Source organism: Pseudorasbora parva, chromosome 21 (genome assembly GCF_024679245.1).
Source record: "Pseudorasbora parva isolate DD20220531a chromosome 21, ASM2467924v1, whole genome shotgun sequence".
In the NCBI taxonomy this organism is placed as follows: domain Eukaryota; kingdom Metazoa; phylum Chordata; class Actinopteri; order Cypriniformes; family Gobionidae; genus Pseudorasbora; species Pseudorasbora parva.
Genome location: NC_090192.1, coordinates 29,585,471 through 29,591,143, shown reverse-complemented (window position 1 = coordinate 29,591,143; position 5,673 = coordinate 29,585,471). Strand labels below are relative to the sequence as shown.

At 34.6% G+C, this 5,673-nt stretch overlaps 1 long non-coding RNA gene across 1 annotated transcript; it reads left to right on the top strand.

The window, feature by feature from the left end:
• Window positions 1-303: 303 nt before the first annotated feature.
• LOC137056307 (uncharacterized) lies at window positions 304-5,338 on the top strand. Its single transcript, XR_010900294.1, has 3 exons — window positions 304-532; window positions 1,474-1,624; window positions 4,765-5,338. It is a non-coding gene; the product is annotated as an uncharacterized lncRNA (long non-coding RNA).
• Window positions 5,339-5,673: the final 335 nt, after the last annotated feature.

Below are 5,673 nucleotides of genomic sequence, written 5' to 3'. Positions count from 1 at the left end.
CACACTGTTTGGGTGTCATGTGAAAGATGGCTTGCCAAATGCCGCTCCTCTCTTTTGCGCTCTGCCCTGCTGCTGACAGATTGAAAGCAAATAGGTGGGCGCAATAAACACTGCCACCTGAGAAACTGTGAGAGGTCTGCACTGCCCCAAGCCGGCCACGTCTGCTGGCTATGCCTCAGAACCAAATTAAAGACCAATTAAAGTAACATTACAGCGTAATGAGGCAACTTCCACAGGTTGGTGATGCACACTAAATATATGGAGGAATGAGACAGCATAATACACTGTAAAAAATGTCCGTAAAAATACAGTATAATATACTGTATTATCTTGAAGGAATTTTCCGTATTTGTGTTTTACAGGTGTTTTTCCGTATTTTTAATTGCGCATTGCATTGTGGGAGCAAGAACCTCAGTCGGCGGGAAACGCATGAGAAACAAATTTTTTTACATACACTAATCGCCATTACATGCACGGATCACCATCAAGTTTCAGTCAGATTTTGGAGTAGGATAAACCTCCCGCTTCTGTGGTAAACATTAAGAATTGTATTTTGTTTCTGTTCTTTTTCATACATTTGTCACAACCTGTTTTAAAGCGTTATTTTTGTATTTTAGGTGCTATCTGACTCGTCTGTCGGACCCTTCGTGTTAACCGACTTGTTCATTCTCAAATTTAGCTGATATTTGTGAAGATGCTCTCAATGTACTGTTTTATTTATTGAATTATCAACTTATATTTGTTGTTGGTGTCGTTTAAACGTTATGTAGTGTATTGAAATGTATTTCACCGGAGTGAGCATGTGGTTTACAGTTGTTAGCTTTACTAACATTACATTTTAAACGAAGTTAGGTGCTACAATATGAAGATGTAAAAGGGCGTGTGTCTCTCTTGAGTAGTTCAAAACTTGTTTACACATTAAATAGATATAAAACTATTCCAATGCTAAAAGAGGATTAATTCAGTAACGTTAGGCTATCACACGCCCCACTGTTATTTGTGCGCACAGACTCACATACAAAACGTTAACGTTACATACAGGGCTCGCGCGCGCACACCGAGGGAGAGGGGTGCGTTTCCGACAGCTCGCGTCCTCAGTGCACTTGAATGGACACATAAGTTATACGGTATGCATTATGTAAGTCAAAATACCCCTCTCGGCAAGTATTCTTGTAAACACATTTGGTTTTGCTCTCATCTGAAAGCGCGCACAGTTAGCAAATATTGAGTTATCTTTCAAGTCTTACGCCAACGGACAAACTCACACAAAAAGTATGTCAACATGTCCATCTTGATGAGTAGGCTATCCAAGCAGACATCTGTATGCTTTTTCAGAACTTTATACAGTCGAGAGACGACGCGTCCCTGTATTAGGTCTTAAAGGGTCTGTTAAATGTCTGGTCTATTGGATGTGTGTGCATGTAACGTTATAATACTTTTCTTGTTGTTATACCTGTATGCTGTTTGTGTAAGGTGATGGACAATTCAAGATTGCTGTGGATCAGGAAATTATTAATGATCACATCACCTCCCCCATCATGGCCCTGAGCTTCACTTTCTCTTTGTTTTATGTTTACATCAAATACCCAAAAGAGATGGCACACTCCCTGGAATTCATCCAAAGGTAAGCAACACATTGCATGTGAAATTACTTAAGATCATGTTGACAATAAGAGCATGTTGTTTTATTGCTATTTTTATAAACTGAAAATTATTATTTAATCTTGCTGTTTAATTTAATTTTTAAATGTTTAATTTTGTTAATATTATTATTTTATTGAGTGATGGGGAGTGGGTTTAAACAGTGACAAGTACATTTGCTATATGGCGTCTTCCTGTCACCTCCTATATTCTTATCAGTGTTTTGTTAGTTTAAACTTACGTCTTCATTAGGGCTGTAGCTATCGATTCTTTTAGTAATCGAGTATTCTACCGATTATTCCATCGGTTAATCGAGTAATCAGATAATAATTACTTTTTTTTTTTTAAATAAAGAGCAATACTAAATATAAGAAAATAAGACTTATATATTTAGGACCCAAAAATGAAATTGATGTTATTGACTCCTCACCCTAATGTCGTTCCACACCTGTAAGACCTCCATTCATCTTCAGACACAGTTTAAGATATTTTATATTTAGTACGAGAGCGTATGCAAGTGTATGCACACTATACTGTCCATGTCCAGAAATGTTTTTTTGGTCCAAAAATAACAAAAACTAAAATTTTATTCAGCATCAGTCTTCTCTTCTGCATTTGTTGGATCACGTGCCAAACTGCTGAAATCACGTGACATTGGCGATCCAAATCATTGATCGATTCACTGATTCATGGCCGTTTGAATCTTTATTTGAGGTTTAAAAAACAAATGCAGAAGAGAAGACTGATACTGAATAAAATCTTAGTTTTTGTTATTTTTTGACCAAAATGTATTTTCGATGCTTCAAGAGATTCTAATTAACCCACTGATGTCTCATATGGACTACTTTGATGATGTTTTTATTACCTTTTTGGACATGGACAGTATAGTGTGCATAGACTGCATTATGCTCTGGGACTAAATATAAAATATCTTAAACTGTGTTCCGAAGATGAACGGAGGTTTTACGGGTGTGGAGCGACATTAGGGTGAGTCATTAATGACATCAATTTCATTTTTGATTAACTAAGCCTATAAAATAAACAAATTAGTTGTTTTCTTTTTAGAAAAAAATACATTTTATTCCTGAAATTGCATACATTACTGTGAAACTAAAAAAATTTAATCCATTCAATTGCCGTATTATATTATATAAAAATCTTTTTCAAATTACTTTAAAAAGGTAAAAATAGTTCAATCTAAAACTAAACCTACAACGATAAACCAAAATAATAGTAATATAAATAACAATAATGCCTAAACAATGCATTTATGTATTTAGCTTCAGTTTAGGCATGACATAAGCCTTTACTGTCTTCTGAAGGATTTGTGGCTTTTGTAAGATGCAAAAAATATTGGACACTGGACAGGAAGAAAACTTGAAATAAGAACAAGTGTATAGATGCTCGGATCAGCTCTAATGTCACTGGATCAGCTGTTAAAAACAAACCATAGCCTAAACCCGCACCCGATCGTCACAACTTCAAATCCTCAGTTTAAGCGCAATGTTATCGTCATATAAGCTGCACTGAAGTAGGTTGCTTTAAAAAAAGTCTTCTTCAGTGAAATTACGTTTCTTAAATAACCTAAAATAGGGTTGACAATACATCACAGAGGAGTAACCACTGCAATGTGAGCAAAAGCGAGAGATGTGTTTGTATTTAATTCGGATAAAATACATCACACACAGGCCTACATATCCACATTTTGTGCTAATCATTCATAATTGTTACACAGCTTGTTTTATTACGTTAGTAGTAATAGAAATATGATTAAAGTGTGAAATTTAAATGACCAAATCAATGAAAGCAAGCAGCTTTGAGAGCATGAGCGCTACGCGTCTCACACGCACACGTAGCTGCAGTGCTCGTGCTTTCATTGATTTGTGTAATTTAAATATCACACTTTAATCATATTTATAGCTACTAACTTGATAAAACAAGCTGTGTTACAATGATGAATGATTAGCTCAAAATGTAGGTTTGTAGCCTGTGTGATGTACTTTATCTAAAATTAATACAAACACATCTCTCGCGTTTGCTTGCGCTCCAGCAGTTAGCCTACTCCTCCCATTATTGTCAACCCTGGCTTAGGTTAAGAAATGTAATTTCACCAAATAAGTTTTTTTTTATTATTTTTTTTTAAAGCAAACTACTTCAGTGTAGTTAATATGTGGCGATAACATCACGCTTATCATGGAGGATTTGAAGTTGAGACGATCGGTTGCAGGTGTAGGCTATGGTTTGTTTTTAACAGCTGATTCGGTGATGTTAGAGCTGATATGCGCATCACTTGTTCATTTCAAGTTAGCCTGTCCAATATTTTTTACTTCTTACAAAAGCCACAAAGCTTTCAAAAGACAGTAAAGGGTTATGTCAAGCCTGAGCTGAAGCTGAAACATGAAAGTTAAGTTGCACAATATAATGTTTAGGAATTATTGTTATTTATATTATTATTATGGTTTGGTTTATTGGTTGTAGGTTTAGTTTTAGATTGATGTTTACTTTTTTTAAGTGATTTGAAACCGATTTTTATATAATATAATACGGCAATTGTACGCATTAAAATTTAGTTTCACAGTTATTATGCAACTTTAGCAATAAAACTTACAAATTTGATGTTAATTTTAATATATCTGTCTTATTTTCTCTTATATTTAGCATTGCTCTTTAAAAAAGAAAAAGTAATTATCCGATTAATCGATCGATTAAGTGCTAGATTAATTGATTACAAAAAGAATCGATAACCGCAGCCCTACTAACATCATTAAATTTATGCATAATTTTTCATGTCAAATTTTATTAAATAATTTTGGTTATATGACACTATAGGGCTGATGCAAATTAAATTAAATTTACACTGCAAAATTAGAACCGCACAATTTTTGCTGTTAACACTGTATGTAATAATCTAAATAATTTGCGTGCTTTATTTATATCGGTATTGAAGTTAAACAGGAAACTTGTCCTTCAATAGTCCTTCACATTTTTTTTACTTATCCCAGATCTCTGTCAAGCCATGATTAAATAAGTATTTTCAACATAGTCTGCATGTTACTCAGTTTCAGTTTCATTTATTTCATTACTTGTGTAGCTAAAAAAAAAATGTGTGTTCCTTTCTTTAAGAGTTTTCCTGGGAATAAACCCTGAACAAGGATCAGAGGCTGAGATGAAGGGATCGAAACAACATCAACACATTCCTCCAAGATTTCTGAGGTTCCTGTATAAATCGAAAAACTTGAAAATCCATGGACAATTTTAGCTTTTTTTCCAAGCTCAATATGGAACTTAAACTGAGTAGTAATTCCTTGAAATAGGCACATGGAAAGAGGTAATGATCACACACAGATACATGGAGCCCTGCGTACCACTTAATTCCTTTTAAGGAAAATTGCCACAAACACTAGAACATTTTAAAGACGTCTAGCAGTTGTTAATGATATTGATGGGTTGGTGCTATGGTGGTGTAGTTGTTTTTTTATTTATTTTTTAATGGTTGTAAATCTCTAAATTTCGCTTGTTTTGAATTTTTACTTTCTTACCAATCTTTGGTGTCAGTATCCTACATTGTTATATTTGTCTTTTGCTCTTAAAGGGTTAGTTGACCCAAAAATGAAAATTCTGTCATTAATTACTTGCCCTAATATCGTTCGACACCAGTAAGACCTTCAGTAAGATCTTCAGAACACAGATGAAGGTATTCGCGTTGAAATCCGATGGCTCAGAAAGGCCTTCATTGACACCAATGTCATTTCCTCTCTCAAGACCCATAAAGGCACTAAAGACGTCATTACAAAGCCCATCTCACTACAGCGGCTCTACAATCATTTTATGATGCGATGAGTAGTTTTTGTGAACAAAAAAACAACAACTAAATAACGACTTGTATGGTGATGGGCCGATTTCAAAAGAAAGTTTCAAACGTTATGAATCAGCGTATCGAATCATGAATCGATTCACTGATTCATAACTGTTCGAATCTTTTTGTTTTGAAATCTGCCCATCACCATGCAAGTTGTTACTTAATTTTTGCCC